The sequence below is a fragment of the Vicugna pacos genome, unplaced genomic scaffold, assembly GCF_048564905.1.
Source record: "Vicugna pacos unplaced genomic scaffold, VicPac4 scaffold_192, whole genome shotgun sequence".
NCBI classification, from domain to species: Eukaryota; Metazoa; Chordata; class Mammalia; order Artiodactyla; family Camelidae; genus Vicugna; species Vicugna pacos.
Genome location: NW_027328871.1, coordinates 1,173,281 through 1,187,758, shown reverse-complemented (window position 1 = coordinate 1,187,758; position 14,478 = coordinate 1,173,281). Strand labels below are relative to the sequence as shown.

General features: G+C 33.3%; 1 long non-coding RNA gene across 1 annotated transcript; it reads left to right on the top strand.

Annotated features, from left to right (window-relative positions):
* The first annotated feature begins 229 nt into the window (after positions 1-229).
* On the top strand, positions 230-1,888 carry LOC140695256 (uncharacterized). The gene is made up of 3 exons (XR_012070952.1): positions 230-498; positions 1,095-1,236; positions 1,624-1,888. It is a non-coding gene; the product is annotated as an uncharacterized lncRNA (long non-coding RNA).
* Positions 1,889-14,478: the final 12,590 nt, after the last annotated feature.

The window sequence follows — 14,478 nt, the reverse complement described above, 5'->3', positions numbered from 1 at the left end:
TGGCGAAGGCCTAGCAGTTTACCTGTGCAGCCCTGCCAAAGCAGCATTTGAAGCTGCAGTGCTCAAAACCATGCAGATTAGAAAAGTAGCTGTAGAAAAAGTTATTTGAGATGCCACATATTTCTTCAGAAATTCAAGGTGTGTCTCCTAAAGTTGGACAAACTGGTTCAGGAAATTCCGGAAGATCTCTATTGTGTGACCAAACATTCTCTGGGGACTTGGACTTGAGGTCTATGATTGAATAAAATGCTTTTCAGATTTTGTCTGAAGAATCCTTAATAAAAACACCATGTTACACACATTCTGTCTCTGTACCAGATGAAGATAATGAATTTCATTCTCTGAAATTTCCAAGAAAACTCTGGAAAATGGCTGGGGATGACCAATTGAAATCCATCTGGTGGGGTGATAATGGATCTTCCATAGTGATTGTTGAAGATGTCTTCAAGAAGGAAGTTTTGGAAAGAAAGGCCCCTTTCAGAATATTTGAAACTGGAAGTATGAAAAGTTTATTTAAACATCTTAAACTTTATGGGTTTAGGAAAGTGTGGCAGAATTTTCAAAGGACTCCTTGTCTAGCTGACTTTCTGGCAGAAGAAAATGTAGCCTCTGTTTTAAGAAAGGAATTGACAAATTTTAATTACCACTTGGTAACTTATATATAAAAATTTATTTTGTATATCAATCAATGGTAATATAAATGTAAAGCTAGATTTTGAAAATTGTAAAACTACTAAGGTTAGAATACTTTATTTTCTCTAAAAAATGAGGACAGTGCCTTAAGTAGTCAAGATTAAGGGAAACTTTGCTTGCAACTATGAATCTTTCCAGAAATCTAAATAAAGCTATTAAAGCTGCTTTTAAAAAGTGGCATTCACCATTACTGCAAATGCTAAGTCAGTAAATTTGATGAGCATACTATTTAAATGTGTATATTCCAATTAAGAAACTTCACACTATCGTTAGCAATGTTCATATTTTGATAATATTATCTATGCATAGTAAACGTGGAATCTGAGGCTTAATAGGTTAGCCTTTTTGTAGTCTTGTAGTTTGATTAATGTATTACAAAAATGTTTCTCCTTTGGTTGTAGCTGCAGTTGTATCATAATCCAAATTTTAAATGGTGCTGTCCCCAGCTTTTTGTGAGAATAAAAAGAAGAGTTGGGATTAAAAATTCCTCTCTGGTGTCTTCATTGGCTGAAGATTTCAACAAGAAGCACTTTAAAGCAGGGGGTAATATGGATTATCATATTTCTGGTTTTGTGACTGACACTAGTGGAGAAAGTTCATTTTTACCTTCTGCAAATTTAAATATGACTCTAATAAGAAAGCCCTCTAGTAGTCTCATAATTGGTGATACAACTATCCCGATCAGAGGTGATTTCTCTCCTCCATCATCAATGTCACTTAGACCACCAGAACAAATTGCAGTGTATCAATGAGGTAATTTAAATCAGTTCAACATTGTCCTCGGGCACTCTCAAAGTAGCTACAATGAAGCAAATGGCCATGATGTGAACTCCATTACAACTTCAATTTCTACTTCTCAGTACAGCATCTTCTCTCTCATATAGAGCAATTATTTTGGACTGATGGTGAACCTTCTGCTTTTCCAAACAGATATCATGACATATCTGCCAATGAAGGTCATTTTCCTAAACTACAACCAGGGATCAACCCACACTTTCCAGTGCCAATGATATCAGATACATCAGCTACATCTCTTTCAAGACCAACTCATCAGCAATTTTCAGTTTATCAACGTCATCCTAATTACAGCTGATGTACCAGAGGACTACCAGATTATGCAGGATAACAAAGATTAAAACTGATGTTGGCAAACGTCGACAAATATCTGCAATTTTTTGGGGGGACAATAAAAATAGATGTGCACCCGAAATTTCTTTATTTTTTTCAAGTAGAGTAAAGAGTTAAACAAGAGACTAAGTTGCCATTTAAAGAAAAAAATAGATACTTGATTGATATGATCTTTTGATGGAACAATATGGGAGTAAATTTAAATAATTTCTTGAAAGGAAGAAGAAAAAATGGAAGAATTTGGAAAAGGAATAAAACATGTAGAGAGGGAAAAGTACTAAGTGGTTTCTGGTTCATCCTGGCAAGTATGAAAAGTGTTAAATTAAGATAGGTTGGAACAGGAGATAAATGCAGGAACCGGCCCAGGGATCATGGTCTCAATTATGTCATCCCTGGAATCAAAAATGACACATGATATAGTCTCTGATGGCACATTCAGCATGTGGTAGAATTTAAGACGTAATTTTATCTATCATCTTCTTTGTGCTGTTCTCAAAGCATTACAATTAGTGGTTTCATTTCCTGCCCTCAAGTGTCTACACTATATTTTCTAGTCAATACTTTATCTTGCTTTTATGTTCCAGCCAAAGACAAGCTTACGTCCTCAGGGTGGCACTTAATGCCTTTTCAAATTTAAGCAAACAAACACAACTTAGTTTAGTTATTACTTTATAAATCTGGCATCTGACTACCTTGGCAGATCTTTATGTTTCACTGTATCTGGAGATACATCCAGGCAAATGATTGTCAACAATGTTAGCTCCACACTCAACACTTTTAACCCAGCTTATCCTTGGACTTTGGGTGTCCTCCTTTTACCTACTTAGACTATCCCCATCTCAGCACAGAAACAAACTCCTACAGGTGTTTTCTGTCTATCCCCTTTTCCTCGTCTTTCTTGGATACCAGCACAGAAAACAGCACATGCCACAGGATGCATTTTTGTATTCAGTGAATGAAAAATTCATGTTGACTTTAAGCAAAATCTACTTTCCTGAAACAGCAAAACTCTCATGGTTTTCTAACTATTTCATTATGGTCTTTACTCTTCACCACAAACTAGCTCTTTTCATAGCCCAAGGACTAGTCAATCAAGACAGTTATTGGAGGTAGGTACAGGAGACAAAGTATTATTTCCTTCTTAATTCATACCTCCAGAGGCCTAAGGCATTTCATTCTCATTTGATGGATATTTTCCTGTCTCTTCATCACCCACCCATCCCAAAATAGCTGATTCTCTTCCGCATACCAATAACTATACTGCCTTCTAATTAATTTACTTCTTAGAATCAGAGCTTTGTCCACAAGAGACAGTGACATTGCAAAGAGTTAATGTAGGTTTTTACACCCCACATAAATTGTGCCCCTTCTAACCTTCATGCAGAAAGTATCTAGGAGGTACTTGCCCCTTGGTTGGGGTGGTGGTGTTCAGTAACCTAAATGTAATCTAAGATGTGTGGACTAGAAGGAGGTGAGGGTGGTAGAATTAAAAATTTGTCCAACTGCAAGAATACTGAATTTATACAGATATTAGGAAATATAAAATATTCACGGACGTCTTTGACAATTTCCCATTAATTTAAAATAAAAGGTGAAGCACTTTCATAGTGTGAAATGCCCTGAAATGTTGGAAAAATTGTAGGCAAGGTCAGGGAGCCTAAGGCTACTGCTCACAATGATGTAGCCAGTGTCAGCTGATAAGACTGGAATGGTAGAATTGAGTACTGAAAATTTGTTACCAGTATTGATGAAAGCATTTGATAATCTGGAGAATGGGCACATGGGCCAGGGTGAACTCTAGAAACATCCCAACAATATGACCTTTACCAAGAGCAGAATAGAGACCACTTGCAGATGGAGAAATGTGTCTGGACAGCATTGGTTCTTCCTACAACAGAAAAATCAAGCTTTTATGCTTGTCAGCTGAACACTGATGGTGGCTATATTGTTGTTTACATTAGCAGTCTGGGGTAAAAATGGGCTGGTTCAACAGCTAGTTTCCATCTCTCTTATCAGAGAGTGGGTCTTACCGTGATCATCTTAACAAGGTTCAATAATGTTAAGTCTAAAGCAACAGTTTACTTTCAAAATTAGAAATCCTAAAGAAAAATATTGTATGTTTGTCCATCTGTAGATTTCTACCTGGGAAAATCTAGACTATTGGCAAAGGTACAAAAGTTGGCTGGTGTTTGAAAACTATTCTCTGAGCCCTGCCCACTGAATTCTTCCCACTAAATACCACAAATCTCTCTATCACTCTGTGTGTGTGTGAAGTTGGATTGTTAAGCAGTAACTAAGTTTGTCTTAGTTGAGTCATCATTGAATTATTCCTCTGCATCTGGCAGAATCTCTGTGAATTAAGAGTTTCATTGAGCCACCAGATTTTCTTCCGATCAGGGAGAGATAGATTATATTTCTCCCAGTGTACTAATTGCTACCTGCTCATTGAATCCCGAGCTGATGCTTGGGCCAAGCGTCTCAACCCTTGAATGGGACTGAGTCATATACATTCTCCAGTCCCCAGAGCCCAGAACAGGACTGTATCACCTTTTTAATTTAAGCTTATGTCTGTGTTTTTTTCTTTTAATTCTCATTGTTTACACAACTTATTTTGGCTTTGGACACCATTTGACTAATTTATAGAGTCTGAGTCACTGACTTATTCCCGTTCTCCTAGAAATTGCAACATCCTTTCCTCCCTTTGACTACCTGGAATTGAGTGAGCGTAGTCATCATTTTGAAAGCAGTCCTCATTCCTAATAATGCAGAACTTTTACACTTCTTTTCCCAGCACTAGGGAAAGAATCTTTGTTGTGGATCTCAGGGATTATCCTCACATTCCCGAATGCAAACATGAGAAAACACCACATTTTTATCCAAAATCAAGTCTTTGTCTCTATTGCATTCCCATTGCAGTTAAGAATTGTAGGAGTTCTAAGATTTTACCATGCTGAGATTTTAAGCAACCTAGCATGTTCTTTTCTTACCGATGCTGTTGTGGAGTTGAGACCATCGGTCAGAGTCATTGAACTTTATCACTCACAGCAAGAGCAGTCAGTTTTAAATTTGTATCCATTCCCTAATCTCAGATGAATACACAGAGTGAAATTTTGATGCCTACAGAAGCAGTGGGCTGTTACCATGAAGAAAGTTTAAGGCATGGTAAAACACTAATTTTATTAGTATCTTTATGTATAATTTATTAGAATCACTTATTTATTAGTATCTTTACCTAGGATAAGTATATCATGACTCAAGTTTACTTGCTGCAAAACAATCATGAGAAATGACATGGGAATAAATGACCATTGAATTTCCATTTTTCCTTCTGCTTTTATAAGATAGAATTAGCATAAAACATTAAGTATTGGTGCATAGGCTATTGATTTGATTTACAACTATAATGAAATAAATATCATAGCAACTCTAGGGAGAATTAATTATTTCATTTAGATACAATTTTAAAGAAATACAATTTGTCTTTAGGTTGTGATGAGAAAACTTATGGTTAGCTCTCTTAACAACATTCATATAGAACATAAAGCAGTTTTAATTGTAATTTTCATGTTATTACAGGGCATCACTATAACATGTTTATTTTAAGGCTGGAGGTTTGTAGCTTTTGAGTGCATTAATCAAATACTCCTTTTCCAACCCCTGCCTCTGTTAATTACAAATCCAGTTTCTTTTTCTATAAGTATGTATGTTTGTTCTTGAAGTATACTTTAATCTATAACACTGTGTTAGTGTCTCCTACACAACATAATGTTCGCTATTTTTAATACATTTCATATTTTCACCAGAATATATCTAGTTATGTTATGTTGATATGTAAAGGTATTTCATAGTTATTGAGTATTCCCAATACATTACATTTCTTGTCCCTGATTCATTTAATTTGCAACTGGAAAATTTTCTCTCTTAATTTTCCTCAAATTTTTCTTTTCCTCACCCCATTTCCCTCCTTCTTGTGAAAATCCTGTTTCTTACTTTATGTTTAACTCCTTTTCTGTGTTGTTATTTTCATTTGTTTAAAATTCCACATGTGAGTAAAATCATTCAGCACTTATCATTCTCCTTCTGAGTTATTTCACTTAGCATATTACCCTCTTGGTCTGCCCATTTGTTGCAAATGACAAAAACTTATTCTGCTTAGAACTGAATAAAAACCCATTGCATTTTTATCTGTGTGTGTACATATATATACATATAAATACTGCATATATATTTAGTTCCTGTGTGTGTATATATTTATGTAAATATAGATAAATCTGTAGTTAAGATGGGTATATATATATATATTATAAACGCACATCTTTTTTCCATCATGTATTTATGAGCAATTAATTTGCTTGTATATGCTGTCTATTGTGAATAATGCTGCAATGAATATAGGTTTGAATTTATCTTTTCTAATTACTGTTTTTATTTTCTTGGAATTAGTATCCAGATATGGAAATGTAGAATTATATTTCATTTTTATTTTTAGATAAATCTCCATGTTGTTTTCTACAATGGCAGCACATATTTCCATTCACTCCAGGAGTGCATCAGGGTTGTTTATCCTACATCCTACCAACATTTATTTTTGTTATCTTTTTGATAATAGTTATTCTGATTAGTGTGACATAAAATCTCATTGTGCTTTAGACTTGCATTTTTCTGATGGTTCGTGATGTTGATCAGTTTCATGTGCCTGTTGGTTATCTTTCCCCCACTGTATATTCATTTTTTGTAATGGGCTAAATGACCATAACTGTCTGATTTCATTTCTAGGCATTCTTTGTGTTCCATTATTCTGTTTGTTCTGTGCCACTACCATATTATTTTTATTACTGTGGATTTGTAGTATATTTTCAAATGAGGGTCAGTGATACATCCTCTTTGTTCTTTGTCAAAGTTGTTTGTGTTTCTAATTTGTTTGTTTTGTTTTCTTTTTTTTTTTAGTGATTTCAATTCTTTTGTGTTTACATGTAAATTTTAGAATTATTTATTTTAAGTGTCTGAAAATGCCCTTGGTATTTTGATAGGCACTGAATTTAATTTGTGTATTTTCTTGTCTTGTACTGTCATTTAAATAATATTTACTTCCTCATCTACAAACACAGTATATCCTTTCATCTGTTTGCATTATCTTCAATTTCTTTTATAAATATTTTATAGTTTTCTGAGTACAGGACTTTTATCTCCTTGGTTGCATATATTTCTTGATTTTTTTTTCTGTAATGCAACTGTAAATGAGACAGTTCCCTCACTTTCTGTATCAGTTAGCTTCTTGTTAGTGTGTAGAAATGCAACACTTCTGTATGTTAATTTTACATTCGGAAATTTTACCAAATGCATTGATAAGCCCTAGTAGTTCTGTGGCACCATTTTTAGGATTTCTGTTTAAATTATGTCATCTGCAAACAGATACTTTTACTCTTTTTCTTAATCAGCTATATTTTATTTACATTTATTTTGAATAGCTATGGCTAGAATTTCCAATACTATAATGAATATAAGTGGTAAGAGTGAGCACTCTTGTCTTCTTCCTGCTCTTATTGGAGATGCTTTAAGCTTTTAATCAGTGAGTGTCATGTTAGCTGAGTTTTTGTCATATAAGACCTTAACTGTTTTGAGGTATGTTTCCTCATGCCCAATTTGAGGAGAAATATATTCATAAATAGATACTGAATTTGTCAAAACATTTTATGACTCTATTGAGGTGACCATATTAATTTTATTCTTCAGGTTGTTAGTGTGGTGTATCATACTGATTAATTTGTGGGTATTGAATCACTTTTGTATCCCTGGAATGAAATATACTTAATCATAATGTATAATCCTCTTAATGTATTGTTTGAAATGCTAACAATTTAGTGATTAATTTTTGAATCTATGCTAATCGCTCGTATGTAACCTGTAATTTTTTGAGGTATTTGTTCCTGTTTTAGTAGTAGTGTGATACAGAAATTTGCGGTAGGAAGCCTCCTTTCTCTCAAAACTTTTGGAATATGCTGAGAAGTACAGGTGATAGCTCTTCTCTAAATGTTTGGCAGAAATCTCCCGTGAAGCTCTCTAGGCCTGGAATTTTGATTCTTGGGAGATTTTGTTTATTTACTTATTCAATTTCATTAGTGTTAATCTGTTAATATTTTCTACTTCTCATTCCATCCTGGAGATTATTTCTTTCTTAGATGTTGTCCATTTCTTCCAGGGTTTCCATTTTATTAGCATATAATAATTTGTTGTATCTTCATATGATGCTTTGTATTTCTTTGATATAAGCTGTAATTTCTCATTTATTTCAGAGTTAATGAATCTGTACTCTTTTTTGCTCATGTGTCTGGCTAAAGTTTATCAACAATATTTATCTTTCAAAAGCAATTACTTTGTTTGATTAAATGATTCTGCTTTTAATCTTTATTTTATTTAATTATGTTCTGACCTTTCAGCTGTTTTTCCTTCTACTAACAAACTTGCTTATTATTTTGCTACAACTTTTGGTTGTAAGAATATGTTGTAAGAGAGACATGTTTCTTATTTGTATAAGTATGATTATTTTGCTATAAGTATCCCTATTAATATTGCTTTTGTTATACCCCATAGATTTTTTTGTTGTTGTCATTTTTCTTTATATATTTTTTCTTTGATTTATACAGCAATAAGTTGTTGTTAATAATGTATGATTTATCCTCCACACTTTAGAATTTTTCTCAGGTTTTTTCTTTTAGTAAATTTCTATTCTCACAAAATCCATAAGTTTCTTCTCACAACAAGGAGAAAAATAATAAAATTTATACAAAAACCTGGAAGACAAAAATTTTCCAAAATTATTTTTAAAAATGTGCAAAGCTGTGGGTATTATCCTCCCTGAGTATATAACATACAACAAAGCTACAGTTATGAATGCATCAAAATATGGCACTTCAAGAAACTCATAGATAAATGGAACAAAATAAAGAGTACTAAAATAAACCAACACAAACATATGGTCAATTAGTCTACAATGAAGGATGCAAGAGTATACAACTGAAAAAAGGCAGTCTCTTGAACAAGTAGTTTTGAGAAAACTGGACAGTACACGTAAAAGGAAGATGTAAGAGCACTTCCTTCCATAGTATGCAACATAAGATAAAAATGGATTGATTTCCTAAATGTAAAACCCGAAAATGTATATTTACTGACAAAGAACAGAAGCATAAATGAATTTGAGATAAATCATAGCAATGTTTATTTTTGATCTGTCCCCAAATTAAAAAAAAAGGAAAAGTAACAATTACAGTTTTTAGTTTACTGAGGAAAAAGTAGATATACTATGCGATACATGGACTCTGCTTCTTATATAAGTGTGAAGTGCAAAATCTTTTGCAGAGCAAAGGAAAACTTCAACAAGAGATATGATAACAGATAGAATATAAGGAAAAATTTCAGACAATGAAACCAACAAAATGTTAATATCCATAATATATATATATAATATGATATATATATCATATTAGTCTCAATATTTAAAAATTAAAGACCCCAAATTAAAAACAGTTGAAAGATCTTAATGGAAACTTTTCAAAATCAGACATGTGGATGATTTTCTTCACATACAAAGAAACATAACGTTGCTATCCATTAGGAAAACATAAGTCAAAACCAGAATTAAATATAATCTCACAGCAACCATAAAGCTATTAACAAAATTCTACAAATGACAAACATTAATAAGAAATTTGGGAAGAGGGAACCCAGGTACATTGTTGGTGGAAATATAAATTGTTGCATCCACTATTATTAAAGTGTGGACAGTGCTCAGAAAACTAGAAATAGAAGCATTATATGTTGCAGCAATTCCAGTTTCTGGTATAAATCTGAAAAAATATGAAAACATTAAACTAAAGGACATATTACCCCCAATGTTCTTAACATCATCATTTATAGTAGCCAAGGAAAGAAGCACAACTCAACTGCCCATCAACAGATGATTGGCTGAAGTAGATGTGAGATATAGATAACATAATAAATACTTAGTCATTGTCATATTAAAAAATAAAATTCTGCCACTTGGAACAATGTGACTGGACCCAGAGAGTGTTGCACAAGGAAAATAAGTCATAAGGAGAAAAACATTCTATGTTGTCACTTAAATGAGGAAAATAAAGATATAAGAGAAATAATCATTAAAAAATAGGAACAGAATCACATATAAATGTGTAGTGTACCAAGTTTTGGTTTCCTGTGGGGACAGGGAAGAAGGATGGAGAAGACAGAAATGTGCAAGCTACTAGTAATAAATTAGAGAACCAACAGGGCTATATTTACAGCAGTGAGAATTATTTTAAAAATTTAATTGATTTTAAAGAGATTATAGGGATATATTACAGTAAAACGTGCATGTAGGTGGGAAAAACTTTAAAAAAAACAACCCAGGATAATCAAAATATTTTGTAGTACTCTGACATAAAGGGAGGTGATTTATTCACTTTCTTCACTCTTTTCATAATGTCCTTAGTAGAATTTAAGCTTTTATCTGAAAAAGTATATACTTTTAAAAGTGACATAAGTTTAAACAATTTCTGTCTCTCCCCTTTCATCTACAGTCAATAAAACGTTCACATCTCAACCAAAAATAATACAACACAAAACAATAATCCAGAACGTATGTGAACAGGTAAAGTTTGGTGGACTAAAACACACAAAAGAAGCTGAACTGAGGGAGGAGCAGATTTGATGTGTGAAACCAAGGCCCCCTGACTAGGATATATGAGTCCTCAAGTTCAGACAACCCAGTAGGAACAGGGTCTCATTGGATTACACTGCATCAGCCTCCAACTGCACCAGTACTCATGGTCACATGTAACTGGAGGGAGCCACAAAGGAGACAGAAATTCCATCCTTCAGACACTCAGACATTCATGAAAATGTCCCTACTCCCCATTCACAGTGGTGGAGACAAGGTACCTTGCAACACTGGAGATATCAAAGGCACTTGTCTGATTCCAAATACCCACCAGTCTTTACACATTTCCTCAATGTGTACACTGAGTCTCAAGTGGTATCAGATAAAAGGAAGGGTTCACCGTCCCAGTGACAACAGTGGCTTTAACTACCAAAGAAGTCTAAGAAGTGACAATGAAAGCACATCTTTTATCCAGACAGTAGAGACTGCAAAGTGCCAGTTTGAAATATTATCAGAGGTAGCTCAGGTAAGTAAAATAAAAGATTGTGCAATATTGCAAACTACCAGAAAACAAAAGCAAGGACTCCAACTCCCAATTTTTTATGTGTCATCAGAACAATAATTTATCAAGATCATGACCAGTCACAGTAACATTATAGGGCACGCACACATACACATAAACTCACACAGACACCGACACAGTCACAGACACACATGCACACACACCTGCGTGCACACACACACACACACAATGTCAACCCTGCAGCAAACAAACTTAAAGTCATGGTGTATTGCCACATAACTAATAGAGAATCCAAATATGTGCCATACACAATCTCAATAGAAGAAACAAAAATAAGAAAGCAGTTTAGTTAGCTCAGGAATAAATGAAATGATGATAAGGAATACATTACCAAAGAGACTGAAACTATAAAATATCCAAACATTATTGGAGGACCAGGAGAACTTAATAATTGAGATGAAGAATGCAACAGAAAGCATTGGAAGTAGAGTGTCTTTCTGTAAGAGAGATTAACAAACTCACTAATACAAAACTAGAAATGATAGGAGAGGGCAGATATTCAAGATATTAAAAAGTGAGGAAATTCTACAGTAGCCATCAGACTTCCTCAGGAAGTGCACATTAGAGTGGAATCCTGGAGGGAGTAGAAAGTTAGAAGGCAGCTGATGGTTTATTTAAAGAAATAATAGTTTATAACTTCCCGAACCTGTGAAAGGAACTGATATACAATTCCATGAGCCAACAAAACACCAATAACTATATGAAAAAGGGACCTCCTTTAGGATATGTCACATGAAAATTGGCAAGTCAATGGCAGAGTAATATTTTAAAGGTAACCAAAAATAGTTATGATAATCTACAAAGGATCCCTCATTAGGCTATCAGCAGATTTCTGAGCAGAAAACATAGGCCACGGGTAAATAAAATTACATTTCAAACTACTGAAATAAGAAGTCACTCACCCAATAATATTTAGATAGTTATCACTTAGATATAAAGTGAAAATAAAGACTTTATCAGACAAACAAACCTGAATGTGACAAAAAAACAAAACCGAGACACCTTATAAGAGGTACAGAATAGAAGTCTTCTAAGAAATATAAATTGGCAAAAATGGGTAAAACATTGACCAAAATGCTAAGGAGAGACCACGAGAAATTTTCATCTGTTCATTTGGGTATGTTTTTAAATGCTACTATAATATATGGATTAAAGAGAGAAAAATAGGAATTCAGGAGAAATAAATATAGATAAGTCAAACTGGTTACATGCTCACAACAATAAAAGAAATAATTTGAAACAGTAATCATAAAAGGTAAAGAGTAAAATTAAAACAATATTAAAGGAAGCTTCTATCAGTGGAAAAAGGACTAAATTATACATGAGATGTTTTATTTTTAATTGAAGTACAGTAGATGTACTATATTGTGTAGTTTCAGATATACAGCATAGTTATTCTAATCACTTTGTAGATTATATTGCATAATGAATTATTACAATAATTTTAACATACAAGTATTTTAAGCTATTGTGTACAATTCCATGCTCTATACAGATTATCCTTGTTGCTTCTCTATTTTATGGATACTACTTTGTATCTGTCAATACACTTCCATTAAAATCTCTTTCCCTTCCACTTTGGTAAACATAAATTTTTCCCATATCTTTGAGTCTGCTTAAGTCTTGTCTATCTTATCTCTTTACCTCTATAACATGTCTCTATCTATCTATCTATCTATCTATCTATCTATCTATCTATCTATCTAACCATCTATCTATCTCTCCATCTCTCTATCAATCATGCATTATCCTTCTACCTATTTATCTGCCATCTATCATTAGATAGCTATAGATAGATGTACACAGATATTTGTTACTTTTTAAATTCCACATATAAATTATATTATATACTTTTGTCTTTGTCTAAGTTAATTCATTAAGCACATTATTTACTAGGTCCATTCAGGATGCTGAAAAACAGTGTGTTATACATTTTCATGGCTGAGTATTATTCCATTGCATATTTATAGAAACATCATATCTTCTTAAGTCCATAGTCTACTGTGGACACTTGGATTGCTTTTCTGTCTGCATATTATAAACAGTGTTCTTGTGAACATTGGTTCTTCTCAACTTAGGGTGTTTTCCCCAGATTTTTCCTAGGAGAGTTATTACTGGGTGATATTGTAGTTAACTTTTTAGGCTTTAAACAAATCTGAATACTGTTTTCCAAAGAAGTTGTACCAATTTACATTACTACTTAGAGTATGCAAGAGATTTCATACCTCCACAACTTCTCCAACACTTAATATTTGTAGACTTTTTGATAATAGCCATTTTACCAGTGTGATGTGATAACTCATTGTGGTTTTGATTTGCAATTACCTAATAATTAGTAAGGTTGTGCAAATTTATTACTTGCCTGTTACTCATCTGTAAGTTTTCTTTGGAGAAAAACAAACTCAGGTACTCTGCTCTTGTTTTTGACTGGGTTTTTTTTTTTTTCACATTGAGTTGTGAAACCTAAATCCATGTTACATCTATTAACCTACATCTATTAACCAATGGTCACTTGCATTGTTTGCAAATATGTTCTCCAATTACACAGGCAGTATTTTCATTTCATTGAGAGTGTCCTTAGCTGTGCAGAAATTTTCAAGTTTGTTTAAGTCCCACTTGCTTATTTTTGCTTTTGTTCTTTTGCCTTAGGAGACTGATATAAGAAAATATTCCTATGATATATATCCAATAGTGTATCACCTATATTCCCTTCTAGCAGTTTTATAGTATCAGGTCTTACATTTAGCTCCTTAATACACTTGGAGTTTATTTTTGTATATGATGTCAGGGAATGCTCTCATTTCACTGTTTCACGTGTAGATGTCCAGATTTCCCAACACCATCCATTGACGTGACTGTCTTTTATCCATTGTGTACTCTTGCTTCTTTTATCATAGATTCATTGCTCATAGGTGTGTGGAAATATTTCTAGGCTCACTATCTGTTTTTATTGATAATATATCTGTGCCAATGCCATAATCTTTTTATTACTGTAGGTTTATAGTATAGTAAGGTATCTGGGAGGGTTATACCTCCAGATTTGTTGTTTTTTCTCAAGATCATTTTGGCAATTTTTAATGGTTTCATGTAATACTTAGAGTTATTTATTTTCTGGTTCTGTGGAAAATACTACAGCTTCTTAACAGGAATTGCACTATATCTGTAGGTTTCTTTGTGTAGTACGGCCATGTTAACAATATTAACCCTTTCAATCCAAGAGCACAAGACATCTTTCCATTTCTTTGAATCATTTTTAATTTCTAATGAAATGTTTTTTTAATTTTCAGTGTGTAGTTCTTTCATATATGTGGTTACATTTATTCCAAGATATTCGGGGGAAAGTGGTATTAAATTTTATTGATTTCAGCGTCCATTTTATGGTATCTCATGATTAATGTGTAGAAATTCAAGAGACTTCTTT